Consider the following 20,651-nt stretch of genomic DNA (forward strand, 5'->3'; position numbering starts at 1 on the left):
TGAATTCAGGACATGCAGTGCAGCAACTGAAAATCCAGGCGATTTCAGAAGACGAAAACCTTGAATTCATTACAAATGGGCCTAATCTAGAATATTAGTCATTTTTTTTTGAACTAGAAAATAACTAGTTTTTATTTCAGGGTGAGCTTCAAAGCAGCTGTTTTAAATTTCCCCAGATCCAGCCTGCCAAAATTTTTGTTTAAGATCAACAAGAATTTTTAATGCACGTGCCTATTATATTGACCCCTCCCTTACTCAACCACACTAAATGATTGATCTTAGAGGCCAATAATTTGAAGTAAATTAAAAGGATAACATGGCCTTAATTGCTACTGGCTTCACCAGGCTTCTGGGCACAGGAATTCCTTGTGGAGAAACACTTTTAAGTGTCACAGCAGTTTTTGATCATGTGGTCTGGCTTACCCATAGGCTGCAATTATCCCCCCAGCCCTCCCCCACATCCCCCTCAAATATCTCTGTGAAGCAAAGAAAATATCCATTTGTAAATTCAGTATTAGGGACCCCTGATTATTCGGCAGGGTCAGAAAATAGGTCCTGCTTGTTTTAGAGTGTTCTTTTAAGATAGTTGTTTTTAAAAAAAAAAAAAAAAAAAAAAAAAAAGCATGGAGTGGAGAGGACAATGGGATTAATATTTCAGATCAGACGCTTTTTTTGTTCGAAGAAGAGTTTGTGGGAATTCAGTTTGCTGTCCTCTCGACAGTGACAAGTTTGTGGTTACTCTTTGGTATCTGGTCAGAGACGACATTGCACACTGGAGCCTTAAGAAAAGTAAGCAGTGCTTTTGTGAGACTGTCAAGTACAATGTAGACTTTAGGTAACCTTAATTAATGATTTCTGATTACAGATTTTTTGGTGTCTCCAAGGCATCAATGCCTCGGAGGCTGCATTTTGCTGGAACATTTTCAGACAGCGGTGACTTGAACATGCTTCCGTTATCTTGCCATGCAAACCATACTAGGTTCTTATTTTATGAGAAATGTGATTCTGTATCATTTGCAGAATGATCATATAAAGAATGAAATATCACTTGGGGAACAGCTGAAATTTATAAGTGGTGTGGAGTGTTTTGAATCTTTAGAGGAGTCATTTTTTTATTTTAAAGGAATTTACCTATCAAATTGTTGATATATACTGGCTCCTAGCTGGATTTGAGGCCATGCCTTCCAAAGATTGAATGGGGCTTTGAGCAGTGCCCCGATTCTTTCAAATGAAAGCCACCTATGCTGGGGATACTGGACCAAGTGGTATTTCCTTTGCCTAAAAGTACTCTTTACCGAGTGCTAACCATAACGACCAGAACACTATAGGCACTGGAGAGAAACAGGCCTTACTTTTGATTTACAGTACTTTTCCCTTGTCATGAGTTTTAGAACAGATATCAAGAAGCTGAACTGTAATGTTAATGCGCTATTTACATTCAACTTTTAACTAGAGGGGCCTAATGAAAGTTCGGTATAGTATATTAATGCCAACTTATGGATTAAACTACTGAGTGAATAATCATTTTGCAGCTTATACGAAACTCTTAGTAGCATATAACCTGTCTAGTTTAGCATAATTTGTGCTTACGAATTATAAATGCTTAGCTTTTACAATTAGGCTTACTGATCTATAAGCGTCTTAATGAGAAATTACCTAAGTTGATTGGTATTATTTGCTGTACTGTGTTCTAGGGTAGTGATTATCTGAAATAATTGGCAGGATGGTTGTCCCACTGCATGCAATATGGTTTTACTTCTAATATAAATTAAGTCAACCCTGTGTTATGATCCCATGTTTGCCCAGACAAGAGGAAATGCTACTGGTGTCATCTAGAAGGAACAGAGTAGTTTCATATGTAGCCAAGAGGAAGGTAACAAACATCTTTTGGATACTTTTCTTTTTTAAAGTGATGTTCAGCGTACAGGGAAAAGTTTTCTATTAAAAGGTCAACTTTTATCTACATGGTGTTTCCGTTCCGTTCGTTTGTGATGAGGGGAAGTTCAACATGTTGAATATGCTGATTAATTAAATCTCCTGGGAGATCTTGGAGCGTGGAGCTTTCGTTTTCATATTTTGTCATGTCCAGAACACAAGACCTGTGAATACTGCCCAAACACTTCCATTCCCAAGAATGAAAAGGACAACATAATTGCCATTGCTGTTAGAAAACAGCCACTTCCAGTTCCCCAAGCCAGGTGTGCAAGAGAAGGCTTTGCAATGTTGTGAATAGCTTGACATTATCGCATTGTTATTGAAATGCAAATTCCTCTGAGCAGAGCTTGCAAAGGTTTCCAACATAGGACTGGGGCAATGTCTTTTCTTGCTTGTTGTCAACCATACCCAGTCTTCACTGGAGGGCTCATTCTATTAAAAGTAATCATAATGCATTTGCATATTTCATTGTTTCTTATTGCCTGTGTTTCAAGTGCCGGCCTTCCCAGGACGGCACCTTGTTGGGAGAAGACAGACTGGCTTACAGCCGTGATGTGCAAACCCAGGACTGCTCTGCCCAGGAGGGAGTCTTGCCAAGTCCCGTATCAGATTTAGAAATCAGGCTTAGTGGTGATGATCAACATCAACAGTATTTACCAGTGTTATTACTACTAATAAAGACCTCACTATATAGTGCTTATATTTTTCAAAGTATGTTTATAAACATCACCTCATTTAATATTATTACAACCTGGGTTAGGCAGGGCAGATATTATTATGCCCAATTTAAAGATGAGATAACCGAGGTTCAGAGAGTTCAAATGATTGGCCTAAGAGTATATACCTCTGGTAAGGGGCTTGAGACAAGGTCCCCAGCCTTCTGAATCTGAGTTTTTTATGCTCTGTGCCATTGTACGGTTTACTCAATACTTCAAAAATTTTTGAAAACAATTTACAGTCTTCCAACTGAAGATGTTTTTGGATTATGCCTACTATGCAGATTGACTACTGCCATGAAACAAGCTTAGAAGTAGCTTTCCGAGGACTTCACCTGAGGGTTCACTGCCATTGGGACCTAAACTCCTGGCTCTGGGTAGAATGCTATTGCAGGTCATTGTCTCCAGCAGCTCTTAGGGCCTTGAGTCTGTCATCCAAAAGGACATCATTTGAAAAATGGAGAATGTTGTTATTTAGGATTCTAGTCCTGTTTTATAGTAGGGATAAAAATAAACAGTAACATAAAAGTGGAAACTTTGGCCCTGCTGCAGGGTACAACTGGAGGGACATTGGGGTGAACCAGATATTCAGCAGGAATACCCTCCTGGGGCTTGCAACTTGTACCTATGAAACAGAAGCACACTTTTAGCAAGGAATAAGGTAGACCAGATGGCTCAACATAAATGGCTCTTCCCTCTGACCAAGGTCATTTTACTCCTCTGGTCCATGCTGCTGGGTCTAGTGAAAGCAGCAGTTCCATTTAATTCAGCAGATAGATATTTAGCACGTATGCTAGGCAAGTTCTAGATACTGCAGAGACACAATGATGACCTAGTTCAGAATTTGCTAATTGACTGCACACCCATTCAAGGCCAGACATTGGGTCGACATTCTATTGAGGAAGTTAGATTTGCAAAAAATCACTATGGTGTCTGAGGTCTGACTATTCTCCATCCCCAAAGCAGAGTGGTAAGGATGCTAAGGACAGGAAGGAGTGCTCTGTCCAGCTGAGGAGGAAGCATTTCAGCTGCATCTCAAGAATGAGTGAGATTTTGGTACATGGGAGGCAAGGGGCAGAAGAGCAGTGGGGCTAAGGGAGAGGCAGGAGCAAAGGCCAGAGGCAGAGCAATGCAGGATGTGGCCCCAGAGCAGCAAGGGGGCCTCCTGATGACTGGTGCTGTGGCCTGAAAGCCCAGCGGACAGAAAGAGGGATGGAGAGCAGCTTGTGGAGGGCTCTGCCCTGCTGAAGAGGTGGGACTTGGAGCTGCAGGCAGTTGAAGCTTTTCAGCAAGATGATGATGTCCTCAGATGTGTGTTTTAGAAATATAAATCTGCTAGCACTATGAGTGGAAAAAAAGGAAACAGATTCTGGGTGTGTTGACAAAGTACAGCCGACAGGACTTAGGGACCAGTTGGATGTGTGGGGTAAGGGGGTAGAAGTAGTAAAAAAATGGTTCCAAGATGTCACGTCTGGGGAGCTGAGTGGATCGTGGTGGCACTGGCCAAGACAGGAACCCAGGTTTACAGACAAAAGAGTTAATATTTAACAACTATCATAAACCATATGTAAATGACACATAAGAAGACAAACGCCAAAGCCTGGGATTAGTTCTATTGTGCTCATAACCAGCTCTGTAAAATGAGTGCTAAAGATTTTAAAATTAAGAGCATTTAAACTGTTGCATTTGGTCTGGCAGCTGGGACCACTTTCTCCAACATTAGGGAGGTTAATAGCATGATATGAGGTGGATAATAATGAGAAAGACTGAAGCACCGTCCAGTGCATCTATAAAAACTGGCTACACAGTACAGGAGGAACGAGAGCACGTGATTCACTCATGGAAGAATCAGGGCCTAGATTGAGCCACCTGTTTCCTATTTTTTTCATTCTGAATGGTTTTGCTTTATGCAAGTCTTTGAATTCTGAAACTAAATGTAGATGTGTTTGTCCCTTCCTCCCCTCTCTCCTCCTCACCCTGCCTTGGGCATATTTACCAGTGTTGATCTCTTAAGTTGCCTTGTGCAACTGAAATGTTACAGATGATGTAATTCACAAAACACAAATAACACCTAAATTGTGTTGTTTATTTAATAAGACAGTGTTAGCAGACAGCTAAGCCTAGTTTTGCTGCATTATGCTAAAACTCAACGCTGCTTATTGTAGAAGAAAAAATGTGTTGAGTAATATTTTATTTAGGCAGAAATAAACCTTCAATACATAGGTGAATGAGGTATTACAGATTTCGTTTTATGGTTTCAACCTTTAGGTAAGTACTGATACAGTACAGTTGTCCACAAGAATCCTCCAAAGACCTTTAATAGTTGAAAATAACTAATATTTATGCTATAAAAAAGAACCCTAAAAAGATGGATATTCTGTCTTTACCCTTCACAGTGCATTTTTATTTCAGAGGCTTCTAAATGAAACTTCTAACAGGAAAGTTTTATTCCATAATAAAGTTTTGTTTTACATTTTAAAAAGAGGTTGAATAATGGAAGTGAAACAAAACAGGATTGGAAACATCAAGTATCTTCAGGGGGCTTTAACAAATAAGGGAGTTTCTAGAAGGAAGAAAACGTTTATGAAATTGTTTGCTTTGAAGTCTTCTTCTAAAGGCACATTCAAATTAAACATTAAAGAATGATCTGATGATTTTTTTTTTACACTGGGACACCATATTTGAGTTGCTGTTATCTACTGTACTATGCCAAAGTACTGCTTGGTGTGGGATTACTTAAGTTTCTAACTTGCAGGCTGCCCTCTAGTGTTACTTGATATCAACACAACTACTTTTGTTTACATTCCAGGAAAGCTGAAAAAACATACAGAGACTCCTACCATCTACTGATAGTTAGCAGCTAACCTAGCCCAGCTAGTCACTGTCTCTAAATAGCGTTAAGAAGTTTGATACCTGCTTTGAAAGGGGATGAACAAATTTAAATGTGTCCATCACCAAAGCTCTTGATGGCAAAGAGGACAATATGGTGTGGAAAAACACACACACTCATGACTGGGAATTCCAACTCCATATAAGGAGTTAAACACCGAACAAGAAGTTTTAAGACTGTGTTATCCAATTAAGTTAACTTATATTTTATGTCACACAAAAGAACAATATACGATGAAATAAGCTCTGTCAAATAAGTCTAAAAGACCTTCTTTAATAAGTTTAAATTAAAATTATAGATGTCAAGAAAGAATTTTCAACCACCATTGGGTGGGAGATGTTTGACCAGATAGCCTCACCTCCAAGTCCCTGGCGTAATTAGCCCTCAGGGAAGACTTCTCTAACTTCAATACACTATCCTATTACAGACCTTCAGTGAGTAAATTTCAGCACTTTATAGATTATCCTCTGAAGATATTGAGAAGCATGCACTGCAGCCTAAACTGTGGCATTAAGTACTTTCTGACAGTAGTGCCAGCTCTGCTTTTTCTCAGATGAAGAGTAAGCACACTCCAGAGTCTGCAATAAGTGGAGAGAGTAAATTTCAATCTCAGTAACTATCTTTTGCATGTGTACTGTTGGCATCCTCAGTGGGTTACGGAGGTAACGTTACAACGTTCCAGGTACATCCAGCTCATAGCAGTAGAGTGACTGACATGAATTTGATAGAAATGTTGACTGTTGATGATGATTTCCCTAAAGTTTTGAGACTAAGATCAGGAAAAACAACTAAGATCTCATTACTGCTAGAGAGACACAGAATGAAGCTGAGGGTTCAAATTACATTTGGGAGTCAACTTTTCTTCTAGAGGGGTGACATGATGCAGGAGTTAAAAGTATGAGCTCTGGAGTTTCCTGTTCTGTTGGCTGTGAGATCTTGGGAAAGTCACTTAACCTCTCTGGGCCTTGTTTTCCTCACCTGTGAAATGGAAATACTAATAGTGCCAACCTCACAAAGCAATTCTGATGGCTGAATGATACCATATGTACCAGAATGATGTCTGGTACATGGTAAGCACACAATAAAAATTATCTATTATAATTTGACACCAAGTTCTCCTAATAGTATTGGCTAAATTCAGTGTTTCATGTCACCAGGAGGGCATGGTTGTTGGCATGTAAGTTAAAACTGAAATGACGATAGTGACCAGATGAGTCTTCTGGTCTGCCTGCTTCTGTCTCTTTCTCTATGTACTTCTGTGTGTCAGAGCCTGATTTTAAATAGTTGATTGAATAACCATTCATTTCTTCATTTTATTTAGGAAATACTTAGCACACACCTACAATATGCATTGAGCTATATTATATATTAGATCCTACTGGATAATCCCAAAATATTAAGCAAGTGTTAGATGAATAGGTTTTGATTCCCATTTTAATTTGCCTTTGTTGGGTCTGGCATTCAGTGAGGAGCCTGTGTTTATCAGGCTTATGCCACAAGCCTTCTTGCACTCTGGGAATAGACCATGTAGGAACTCCAAAGGAATAATACTGAGGGAGTTTTCTGTGTTAGATTTTAGTTAATGTTATATTTGGAATCACGGTATTTCAAAGAGGGCCCAAAGGTCTCTGTTAATCTAATCTGACTCAAAATCAATGTGTAAATACAAAAAGTTTATATGACAAAACTTTAAGGTATATATGGCATTAACTACATACACCAATAAGCTAAAAGTGTCAAACTGATTCACTGGCTTTAAACACTTGTTTTTCACAAAACCCAAGAACTGAAGCACTGAACAGCAAAGTAATTGGCTTGGAAAGTGAATCCCTAGTCCAACCCAGCCTTCACCCCTACTTCCCCGGGGTGCAATGAGAGGACAGAAAAGAGGTTCAGTGATTTAAGAAGAAACACAAGGGCCAAGCTGATTGTTAGCTCTCAAGCAAACACAAGTTAATTCTGGCTTTATCCATTCTAAGTACTTACTCCAGCGGGCAAAGCCTAATTCACAAAAATAAGGGAGCTGCCGGTCAGGAGTTAGGTAATGTGTTGGAGACTGCGTACTTCCTGAGATGATGGATGATGGGAACGCCGGCCCTCCTCCCCTGTGGCCGGGAGCATTGTGTTTGTTTGGTATTCACCCAAACTCAGGACCATCTGACAGTTGTTTGGTGTTTCCTGTGAAATGGACTTGGGCCCTAGCCAGATGCTAGTGGACAGATGTTCACAACACAAAACTGTCATCAAAATAGGCGCTAATTGGCACCCTCCTAATGATCAGAACAAATAAGGCAGGAATGGGCTGGATCTGCTGTGACCATCCCAAGGTCCAAGCCTGCCTCTCCCGGCTTAGGGAGGAGGCCTTGCTGGGAAACCCAGCTTTCCCTGTACTCAGGGATTTTGAGTTCCTGGGCTCTGTGACATAAAACCTCCACAAAGGATATTTAGTGTTTGCTTTGAGTGTATGGATGCTTGTATGTAGGTGCTTAAGAATCGAAACCTTTCAAGAAGGTGGGCAAATCAGGGTTGTTTGGACTTCACCACCCACCTAGGCAGGTCTTAAGAGTGCGGAAGTTTCTCCACAAATTTGGTTTCTATGCAGTGTTTTTTGAACACATACTTTATAAAAATTATCACCTGTTACCTTCATGTGAACCCTCAAACAGAATGTGTGCACTTCATACCTCTGGTTGTACCTGGTTAGTAACAGCTGCAGCATAATTTTGTTCAAATATTTTGGATAAAATGGATTTTTAAAAACCTCTAAGTTAAAGTGAGTATTTCAGGGGCAAACTGGTTTGACAATGCCCCATTCATAATTAGGTAGAGTTGTTCCTACTTGTACAGGCTACAATCAACTGTCTTTGATTTCAACAGTCAAACTGTCTTTTGGTGCCTTGGGCACTTTTTGAGTAGGAATTCTCGCCTCTCTTCTCTCCATTTTGCAAGTTGGAAACAAACTCTTATATCCTGGCTTATTACTACTAACAGAATATTACCTATCTGGAGAGTGACAAATAATTCTTTGTAAAGCAGGATGTAGTTTTATAATAAGTGATTTGGAACATTTTTTTCCTGATGCTACTGTTCATTGTTTTCCCTGGATTCAGCTCATATGCAGATGAGGACCCAGAATAGAGACCCTCCCTAACACTTCAGACTCTGCAGCCCCTATTCCCACCCCCATGCATTAAAGCCTCCTTTTCTCCACCCCTTTCCAGAGCTAAAGATGCAAGAAAGACTCATCCTCCACCCAGTTCTTTCTAAAACATGCTCTATACTAACCCAGCTAAAGAGGCTGGACACATTTTACTAGTCCTTTCTATAAGTTTATCCAAAAAAATTATAGACTTGGTTGAGTGTGAGAAGATAACTTACCATTGTATTCATCCTGGTTGAAATTCTCTAGGGTTTTTTCCCTAACATCTTACTCTCCGGATTTCTCTGGCCCAAAAATACAGCCCCTCCTTTCTATTCTCTACTGCGGTTCCTGCTCCCCCAATGAAAGGCAGCTGCAACTAAAGGAGCTAGAATATGCACAGCAACCAATGCTGGGTCCTACTGAGCCCATTGTTTGCTCCCAGCACTGTGGAGCCAAATCTCATTTGATAGCACAGTGTGTTCTAGGAATTCTACTTCATCAGTACAACAGACCTTCTCTAATGCTTTCCTCTTTTCCCCACTTGCCGCCGTCACAGCGCCGCACAGCCCCGCGGCCAGCAATTATGATTCACTTCTCGCCAAGGCTCTGCTCACCCCCATTTGCAGGAGGCCATAAGGCATCAGCTGCCATATTAAATAGATGCTAATGACACCGAGCGTGATCAGCCAAAGCAGTCGACGTGATGGTGTGGTTAAGATTTAATCCCTTTGAGGGACTGAACTTGGAGTTCAGAGGTGGTCTCCCTACAGTGGTTACATGAAGGTTTGTAAGAAATCTGGCTAGGGGGCTTCCCTGGTGGTGCAGTGGTCGAGAGTCCACCTGCCGATGCAGGGGACACGGGTTTGTGCCCCGGTCCGGGAAGATCCCACATGCCACAGAGCGGCTGGGCCCGTGAGCCATGGCTGCTGGGCCTGCGCGTCCGGAGCCTGTGCTCCGCAACGGGGGAGGCCACAACAGTGAGGGGCCCGCGTACTGCAAAAAAAAAAAAAAAAAAAAAAAAGAAATCTGGCTAAAATTATACTTGGTGGATTTTCAAGTGCTTAACAATCAATGAGGTGGCTATTTGTGTTTAAATTGAACATATTAATAAAAGTTTCCCAATACAGTCACGAAAAATAGGCCTGATACAATGTGTTATTTGAATGTCCTATATGCATTTATATTTTTAATCTACAGTTTTCAAAGCACTTTGCAAACTCGTAATGTTGTCCTCATTTTCCCAATGGAGAAGTGTCCTTCGGTGCCTCACAAGGATTCTTGGGAAGAAGAAATGCTCTCCAGAGTACAGTCAACTCCCCCTGGATCCTCATCTGTCAGGGAGATGCTTTTCTCCTGGAGACAGGATCGCCATCATTTCTTATGTACCCTATATCCAATCCACGTAAAATTTCACTTTCTTAACTTTTGAGTATATTTTGACAATGCCTGAATGAAAATGTTTTCATTTTTGTCACCTCTGGCAGCATGTGGCGCCACTTATGAAATAGTTTTCTATTGGATGTGTAAAACTGCCCCATTAATAACACTTCCTGTAAGTAAGTGTGAGTATAAGCAATCATCCAGCATGGATGTAAAAGGCTTTGAGAGAGGATCTGATCTTCAGATCTGCACCTGAATGACAGGTGCAAATGCTCCTCCCGGTAGAGAGGATGCAACCTAATGCCCCACCTAAATGCCCTCACCTTCTCACCTTCCAACTCCCCAGGTGCTTACCTGGCTTGCTCTATGGCCTCAAGCAACGGTGCCGAAGAGCATCATGCTAACGGGCCCCACCTTGGAGGATTTCATTTAGTACCAAAATCAGTAATTGACCTGGAGAGTGACCAAGTAATTAGTGCAAGGCTTTCAATGCTCTTTTATATGCAGCATCTCATTTGAGTCTCACTGTGGCACCTGTCTTTGCCCTAGTTTGGAAAAAAGAGAAGAAACATTCTCCTCTTGAATAAAAAGACAGTCAGTGTAAAGTTATGTGTGCTTATTATTTTGCCCAACTTTTGTGCTCTGTAATTTTCAGCTTGGCAAACTAAAACATGTTGAAAAGGATGGTTGGCTACAAAATCCTTTTTTAAACAGAAATGTGAACATCAGAGAAAGCCTGAGGCCATGACTACAGCTATTTTACACATTCTGGGAAATTTTCAAGAGTAAGAACAAAGACCATGGCTCACCTCGCAGTGCTCTCCAGTTTAATCAGTAATTCTCTGACTGCTGTCGGTGGCATGTGGTGGTGGCCTGCCTACATTTTTTATTGTCACCGTGTCTTTAGGTTAATGTAGATCGCTGAGTCAGGATCTACAGACAGGATCCTGTGACACACTCTCAGGAGAGGCCTTGTGACAAACATCAGGCAGGTATTTTTTAAAGCCCTATCCTAGCTGTCAGAAAGCTGATGGCTCCTGATACTTTTAAGTGTCAGTTCAGACATTCTAATTCCTTAGTGGGATTATTGATGATGTTGTTGTAGCGTGTCTGCATTTAATTGCAAACAGGAAGCTGACAGAGCAAGCTTGTTGTGATTACATCCTCTAAAATACCTATTCTATCTGAATCCAATAATCAGGTCAAAACTTAGGGGTGGGTGGGAGGGAAATGACTTCAGCAAATGAAACCGTGTGTGTGAGAGAAGAAAGGGAGCATGGCAGTGGTCACCAGCAGAGAGGCTGGAGCTTGGGTACAGATTCAAAGTTCATCACTCACTGGGCTGTGTGACCTCAGGCAAACTTCTTAACCTCCCTGTTCCTCAGTTCACTCCTCTGTATAATGGAATAGGAATGGTGTCTGCCTCAGAGGGTTGCTGTGAGGATTAAATGAGCCAATATGTGTAAATTGCCTTAAGGGTCTATTACATACTAAGCAGTAGATAAGTGTTTGGTATTTTTACTTTTTGCCCCCAAATCTTCTGTTTATGCAAGCATGCTGATGAGGCATAAGCTACGAAGAGTGAGTGTGTGTGTGTGTGTGTGTGTGTGTGTGTGTGTGTGCACACGCTAGAGAATGTGATATAGAATTGATTCGACACGAATTATGACATGGGCAAGTTTGCCCTTTTTGGCCCACCTTATCTGCTTTGACACCTTCCCTACACCCAAAGCCCCTGCTCTGTCAATCCCATCCTCCACCTTCCCGCTTCAGATTCTTCTACCCATGTTCTCTGCGGTCATGGCCTGTATCCCACCTAAGTGACGTTTTACGAATTCCATAAAGCTACTCAACTTTGAGGTCCCCAAGAACAGAGACTATACCCTTATCATCTTTGCATTCAGTGTTACTTTTTGAATGAGCTAATGGATGCTAGTATTTAAAAATGGAGCTAACCCGAGACCTCTTTTGATAATGTTGGATTTCTATCCTTAAAGATGAGAATTTTAGGCATGAGGCTATTTGGGGAACTGAGTCACCAAAGACCTACCTAACCAGAATCTCCAGGATTGAGGCCTGGGAACCAACAGGAGCCAAATGTTGCTCAGATGATTGTGAAAATCAGTCAATTTGGGGAGCCTCTGATTTAGTAAACTGTTCTGAGAATAATGTTCCTCACGGTGTAAGATGATTAGAGAGTCAGACTTTTCTCCCAAGGTTCTGCTGCAGATGTCATATCTGTTGTTACCCAGGGTGAAGCACCAGGCAAACCTAAGGTACTATTCTTACTGTTAGATACAGAGCCCCTGGGTGCTGTGGACGGTCCTCAGACCACAGGGCACAGAGATGTCTGCTGAGCACACTGACAGGGCCTTCGGCGGCTGGTCATTGGCAAGAATCTCTCCTTTGGCATCTCCTTTGCTTTTGCTATGATTCAGAAAAGTCAGTTAAAAGCAAGGTTTCAAGCCCACAGAACTGGACATGGGGTTCTCTGGATCATTAGATATTGTTAACATCGGCACTTACACAGTATTATTTCACAGAGCTGGTGTCAAGTTCAAGAACTAAAAGGTAGAGTAATGGTGTCAGATAACCTTGGAGGGGATCATTCTCCTGGTAATCTCTCCTTTCTTAAAATAATCCAGACATTGCTGACAGCATGAAATTTGTGACTAACCTTCAGCAGATATGTTTATTTTGCTTTTAAAATAAAATTAAGGAGGCTTAGAAGTGGGCAAGGAAGGAAATATGAGGAAACTAATGACCTGAAATAATTGAGGGATATTTATTAGAACATCTCTGTTTAAAATGCTTTCTAAAAAAAAATAAACTCTTTAACCATGAACCCCTTTCTATTCAAACCCTAAAGAGATACAGTTCCTTATTTTCTATTTGTACAAAGTTAGGATCCATCACTGACTTAAACATGAACATAAGATGCCCATTTAGAAGGCCCATGAACAATGGAACCAGTCACAGCCAAGTGAACTGAATGTGTGCTGTCACCAGTCCAAAAGGTAGCACTGGCCTTTGGCAGTGAGGTATTTGTGACAGTGTCTGAATATTGGTTAAGTGTTTTGGTTGTTGTTTGTATACTTTTAAATGCTCTGAAAATTGATAATTTATACACGGTATGAATGATACAGGGGAAAACTCTCTTGTGCATTTTGCATAGATGGTACATGCATCCCTGTTGTCAGCAGAAGAGTATGCACACGGCACATTCTGCTAACAAGAATTGGATATTTATGCCTCATTAGAAGAGGAAAGCGTACTTTCTCACTTATTATAAATAAAATTATTTTTATGTCATGCCTCCAGTTTCCATCTCTGTTTACATTTTATTTCTCTGGTCAGTGTTGGCAGAAGCGAAAAGGAAATTAACCTCTCTCTCAGTCAGAGCGGGGGCGAAATGGCTCATTAGGGGTTCCAGCTGAAGCTCCCCCCGTGTCGGCTCCCCATCCTTTTCCTCCCCTTCTAAGTGTCGCAAGGGTTTCACGGTAGTCTAGTCTTCTCCAGGAGATAAACATAATCATCAAGATCCTTCTGCTTCTTATCTCTCTTCGGGCTCTAGCCTGAATTGTGTTCTAGTATCTGAGATCTCCATATGCTGTGGGATGGTACAAAACAGAATGTATCGCATTGTTATGGCTAACAGACTCCAAAAGAAATTCTTATTTCTTGATTCAGTCCTCAAATGGTAGAGGCTTATAAAGTAACCTCTTAGAGGTCCTTGGCTATATGGAGGGGATGTAGCCTGTAATTTTTTTCCCCTAATTTTCACAGACATTTAAGAGATGATTTATCAGGTCCATTTCCTGTTTGCTTATAATGATTTTTAACTGTATTTTTAGTTGATCCATCAAGAGCCTGAAAAGTGCTTATCTGATCTTCCCATCAGCCAGTTCTGAGAAGCTTTAAATTAGTGGTTTACAATACTGTATCTACGAGATAATGCCTTAGTTATTGTACACTTCTTTCTAGAAGTAAAAATTGCCGACAGAATGCTAGGCCTGTCCCATTATTCCTTTAGTTTTCAAGACAGCATTCACTTAAGAACAGAGTTTTAAATGTTTTTGGATAGTAACAAAACCCTTTTGGTTATCCATCATGGTTTACAGAATGGAATTGTATAGAGCAGTACTGTCTTAAGGTGAACTGAAGCTGTACAGACAAAGAGAATAAAGTTGCCTTTGTATATGTTCTTTTGACTTGGTATAATCTGTTAGAAAGCCTGTTTGTTCCCTGGCCTCAGTTTTCTCATGGAAAAGGGGATTTTGGGAAACATCTTAAAACGCTTTGTTTAGCTGAAGAAGCTACATTAATGAAAAATGCATTATTTAAGCACAACAACAGCTTCTGCATGGTATATACCATTATATTTCTAGATTAAATTGAAAAAACGTAGCACAAATACTGGGAGGCCTGTTTTATGGTTCTTGACCAACAAAAACCCAGAGATGTATTAACAGCCCACAACAACTCTCCAGAACCCATTCTCAAAGTAGTCTGTGTAAGAATGACACACACAATTTCTGCCCTGCACGGCAGGAGCTTGAAACTTTTCTCCATACACCATCCTAAAGCGAGTTTTCTGCTCCAGTGTGAAACATGTGAATATTTACTGAGACACATCATGAGCCTTGAGAACCACTGTTGAGCCGACTAGGAGATGGCAGCTAAGTGGGCAGTATCAGGAGTGTGCCAGTCCTCCCTGGGAGCAAGAACGAAGGTCCATAAAGCAAATCTCAAGTATGGAAAAGAAAGAAAGAAAAGAAAGTTGTCAGGGAGGGTGAAGGCATTATAACTGGCTCTTGCTGTTCTGTAGTGCCCAGGTGTGTTGACACCCACGGAGCTTTGGAACCAATTCAAGACTGATCAACCACAAACTAAACAATGAAGTTCCAGGGCTGCCAGACATTCCTGTCTGCAGGTGTGAATGTAAGTGATAGGGTAGATGGTCTTACACAATGACCACGATAGCCATGGGGCCAGAGTCTTTCAGCACAAAAGGTATGTCCAGGAATAAGGTTCAGCACTTTTGGAGATGGCATTAATTTGCAGCCCCTAAAAGTGCTTTCCCCTCCTCCCAGGGAGAAGGTTACATACTGCAAAGCTCTGGGTATAATACACCTTAATTAATAGCATTGATCATGTTCCCTCCTTACTTGCAGAATGCTTTACATTCAAGGTGTTGACTCAAGGGATCATGTGGCTTCTTTTACTAAATATCAAATGTATAGGAGTTTACATTATTGGAGTTCCTCCTCTGGTTTAGATCCAAAGACATTATTAGCCAGTCTGAATGCTGGCTTCTTAGTAATACTGTTATGAAATAAAAGCTTCTGTTATAGAGGCTTCCTTAAGAGATGAAATAAAGGCCTTTTCTTAATCAGTATATTACTTAAGAGAATAATCAAGGACTTCCCTGGAGGGGCAGTAGTTAAGAATCCGCCTGCCAATGCAGGGGACACTGGGTTCGAGCCCTGGTCCAGGAAGATCCCACATGCTGTGAAGCAACTAAGCCCGTGTGCCGCAACTACTGAGCCTGCACTCTAGAGCCCGTGTGCCACAACTACTGAAGCCCGCGCGCCTAGAGCCTGTGCTCCACAACAAGAGAAGCCACAGCAATGAGAAGCCCGCGCACCACAACGAAGAGTAGCCGCTGCTCGCCGCAACTACAGAAAGCCCGCACGCAGCAATGAAGACCCAACACAGCCAAAAATAAATAAATAAATAAATATTTTTTAAAAAGAGAGAATACTAATCAAATAGGTAACTAACGAGAAAAAATGGTAAATGCTTTTAAAATGTCCCTTTTCACCTTAAGAATATATAAAAACCACTCATTTCTGATAACATACACCCCAGACTGGCTGGCATTTTAGGAGTTAATTTCATGTTTGAATACTGAAAAATAAACAAATACAAATATAGTGTGAATATATTTCGAGGGTTTAGCACATTGGATTCCTTGGCTGGGAACCCAATTGGGATGACCTGGAAGAAAAGGATCAAAGCAAATATCCATAAAATAGAATATGAGGTTTTTCAGCCACATCAGGGCTATACCTCTTCAGGACACTTGGTAGACATGTCCATTTCTTCAATGCCACTAAAATAAAAGGATAGATTTTTTTTTTTAAGGCTAATAAACTTTTTTCAAAATCCTTTTAATGTCTTTATAGAGCTGGAAAAACTGATGCAAAGGCAGAGAGCAAACAGGATGACTTAATGGAAATCAGGTAACAAACCTAAGGAAAGAAAGAGGTTTGGAACCAAAAATAAGTTGAACATGTAACACCTCTCCATTCTGTTCCCTTTTCTGTTTTTCATGAGAATCTATATTTATGGAAAAGTCAGTTGATAGCTTATCAGCAGGCCAAAGCTTGTGTTTGCTCAGACTAGCTATAATGAGCAGTAAAAAGAGGTGGGAGTGGCTAACATGCGGGGAGATGGAATCAGGGAAAATGGGTGGACTCAGGGTCGTTTTCGAGATCCGAGTTTTGAAAGCTTTTTAATCCCCCCTTGTGGTGTTATGTTCACTGGAAGGGGTTAGGATAAGGATCTGTATAATGGTATGGGGGCTTTCCAGGCAATCTGGACAGTCTTCTGGCTGCAGGAAAGAGCTCCCAGACATCACCTACTTCCAACCCTATGATCCAGTTGACAGGTGATCTATAGCCTTGCTCCTGAAAGTGTGGCCCACCAACCAGCAGCATTAGCATTAGCATCACCTGCGAGCTTATTAGAAATGCAGGGCTTTCCTGGTGGCGCAGTAGTTGGGAGTCCGCCTGCCGATGCAGGGGACACGGGTTCGTGCCCCGGTCCGGGAAGATCCCACATGCCGCGGAGCGGCTGGGCCCGTGAGCCATGGCCGCTGAGCCTGCGCGTCCGGAGCCTGTGCTCCGCAACGGGAGAGGCCACAACAGTGAGAGGCCCGCGTACCGCAAAAAAAAAAAAAAAAAAAGAAATGCAAACGCTCAGGCCTCCCACTCCCCGCCAGTCTGACTGGTGGTGAGTCTGCATTGTAACAGGGTGACTATGGTACCCAGTAATGTTTGAGAGGCACTGGGCAAAAGGATTCATGGACATGAGATGTGAGGACACACAGAATGTGGGGTGCAAAAATGGGGTTGTCAGAGAAAAAGGAGAAACAAAAAATGTTTAGCTTGCTAGCTAACTACGCTGTAGGGATGTGATGATCTTTGTTGGTAGTTTATCTTTCAAGATGTAAAGCAGAGTGTCTCAGGGAAGTCGTTAACTTGGACCTTGACATGCTTGTTGTACCTGTGGAGTCATGAGGGCCCAATATTTGTCTAACAGCCCCAAGGCCACATGGGCAAATAGAGCTGAGGTGAGAGCGCTGGGTGATAAGAAGAGTGACACTAATCTCAATGGCCTTTAGCATTATGGCTTTTGTCAGGTCTCAGAGCTTTGGCTCTAGGAAACACGACTCTGCCCTTGGTTTCTAGGATGGACTTATTACTGAAATGACTTATTTTATTAAAATTTCCTGCTTCCAAAATGCTTTACAGCCCAAGACAATCTTCATCATCATAACAGCTTCCCAGGATAGCTCACACTGTGTTCCCTGATTCTAAGGCAAATGAGGATTTCTGCCATCACCTCCACAATTTTGATGGACAGCAGAACTGGATGGGGCTGTGAAGATGGCAGGATAAAAAGTGTTCCTCTTCAGAGCAGACTGTCACCACATCTGAATGGCCTCTTCCTACCTACATGGAGAGACTAGATCGACCCTCGTCTCTTACTTTCCCACTCTGGGCCACCATTTTCCAGAGCAATCAAGTGATTAGGTAGTATGTGAATAAGCCTCTTACAGTTTCCTGTAACAGTGGAGGGTGAGGCTGCAGATAAACCCCTGCCACTTCACCTTTCATGCCAAAGTCTAAAAGCAATAAGTACCAAGCTAGAGAAATATTGACTAGGAATGGTGATATCACAGTAATTACATGTTGGCCAGTAATTTTTTTTTGTCCTTGTAACATTTTGATGTAATTATCTCAGTCCTGTTTGGCAGGCAGAATTCATTCTGAGAATCACAGGTGACCTCTCCCAAGAAGTACACAAGGAAACTGCAAACTGCATCCGTGTCCCAGATTGGGCCTGACCCCAAGCTCGGGAGGGACGGTTGGGAAGGAGATTCCTGAGTGATCTCAGAAACCAACTCTCATAAGGAAGGGCCACCCCTAGTGACAGAGGTTGGAAGGAGTGCCTTCAGCAGTAATAAACCGGAAGTGTAAATATGCTGCTGGAAGAAGGGCTAGAGTCTATTCCAAGCTTTTCCAGTAGACGAGCTATTTCTTGGAAATACTAGGGACCAAAGAGAATTTTATTTTTCCTATCTCTACCAAGGCACATTTAATCTGCCTGAGAAATACAGCAGAGAATACCCACTGCCATGTAATTAAAGACTGGCCAAATGTATTTTAAGAGCTGCCCCAAAGGTTAAAGAATTTAATGAGAAGCAAAGGAGAAGACAGAACCTATGAAGTCTACCACAAACGTGAACAGAGTTAGTTGGGCATGAATCTGACCACACTGGAGACTTGACCAAGAGCGTGGAGGCTTAACCGCATTATCTAACCAAATCTGTGTGCCTTATCGTATGGTCCCATTTACTTCTCTTTTTCTTCTTCCAGCACAAACTCATGTCAGTATGTGGGAGTGGTATGTCTGCTGCCTAATCTGGGTGCAACAGCCCTGCAAAGCCAGGAAACTAGTAGGATTATAAACTTTTGGAGAAGATCAAAAAGTTAGCACATGTTGGCCAGTCTTGACCACTTAGAATTAGAAAATGAAATGTTTGGTCTTATTTAAAAGGTTAACAAGTGTAGAGGTTAAGGAGAAGTTTTGTTTTTAGATTAGTGGGTATTTCTATAGTATTTCTACAACAGAACCTATTAGGGTTCAAGAGTAATGAGAATTATTCCAGGAAGAAAAAAGTATTTTCAGCAGAAACTAGATCATCAAGAGAAAAACAAAAGATTGAGACACATCTGCAGTTGCAAAGAGGATCCCAGAAAAGGTGAGGGTGGAGGGCTTCCACGTGGGAGCGACCCTCTCCTGACCTGGATTATCTGGCTCTCGGGCTCCATGCATGGGAGGGCGCAGGGGGAGAGGGTTTTACTGAAGCAAGGGAACTTGAAGGGCTTTCCAAAAACATTAAGTAAAATTTAATTAGTTATGAAATAGAAAGGCAGCACCTTCTATGGCTTAAAGGAACGCAGGTATAGCCATAACCAAAAAACCAACCATAACCCCTAGTAGTTGAAAAATGAAACTGACATCATTTTGAAAGAGAAAAGCTAGTATTTTCAGAGCTTAGGGGAGAAAAACCTTCAACTTGATGTTATACTGCTTGGGCTTTGTGAATATTTAAATAGACTGACATCACAGAATCCCACTGTTACAAATGGAAAATGATACTATCTCCCACAGGACAAAAAATATCAGGGAAAAGGTTCAAAGTGGTGCTGAAACAGCAGCCTCTGGAATAAAGGAAGTGGTTGCCGGCCTAGAGGAGTAAAGAGATGGAGAAGTGAACCAAGCAATCCCGAACAGAAGAGGCTCTGGCACCGTCACTTCCTTGCTCCTGGGACCATTCAGCCACAGACGCTTCCTGTTTCTCCAAGCGTGACACAGGAACCAGTTTTATGCAGAGTTTAAAATGATGCTAAACCCCACAAGTTTGCCCTGATCTACTAGTATCTGCAAATGGTCAGGCTTCACCTTCAAAGAAATCCAAATTCTTTCGGCATCCAGTAGAGTGTGTTATTTGCCTTTGAAAAAAAATTTTTTTTAGTTTCTTTGATACAGTAGATGTATGGGTGGGTGTTGCTTTTAAATTCCCTGCAGTCTAAAATAAATGAGAGGGGAGAAGACAAATGTTTCCTTAACCCTGTTAATGAAAGATAAAGAGACAGGGTCCTTTAAAAAAAGGCTGTTAAAACAGTATCTGTGTGTGAAGAGGCTGGGGAGGCATCTCTTGGAAAGAAAGAAAACACAGTAGAGCAACCAAGATGAAATGCTGAGTGTCCTTTAGAAGATACTTTATTTCTCAAAGAACTGTCCAGATTTCTGACTTATATAAACACCAGAATATTGGTTAGTTATGGTAGTGGCTTTGGTGCATAGTTTCTAGACCTTTACACTATTTTTGGTTAGCAAAGAACAACTAGAAAGGATATAGGAAATGATGATCTCAAACTCCCTATCCAAAGTCTTTTAAAAAATCCCACACCAATTCCTGTATCTCAAATGAAGACGAAATATAAAGAGACTTAGTTTTTGATAGCTCTCCAGGCTACCCTCCCAGCAGCAGGGACAGTATTTTCAGAAAACATGGGGAAGAAATGCAGTAGGCAAACAGCCGTGCATTTCCCAAGATAAAACATGTTTCTGCACATGAGAAACTGGATAAAGTAAGCATCTTAAAAAGCTTAAAGCTTCTTCTGCCCTAGATACCCATTCAGGTGTAAGATGTTACCAAGTTCTTCAAACTATTAATGAGCATTTGAACTTACAGTGACAACAATGTGAGCTTGGTACTGACAGAATGAAC

This window comes from Hyperoodon ampullatus, assembly GCF_949752795.1.
Source record: "Hyperoodon ampullatus genome assembly, chromosome: 4".
Taxonomy (NCBI): Eukaryota; Metazoa; Chordata; class Mammalia; order Artiodactyla; family Ziphiidae; genus Hyperoodon; species Hyperoodon ampullatus.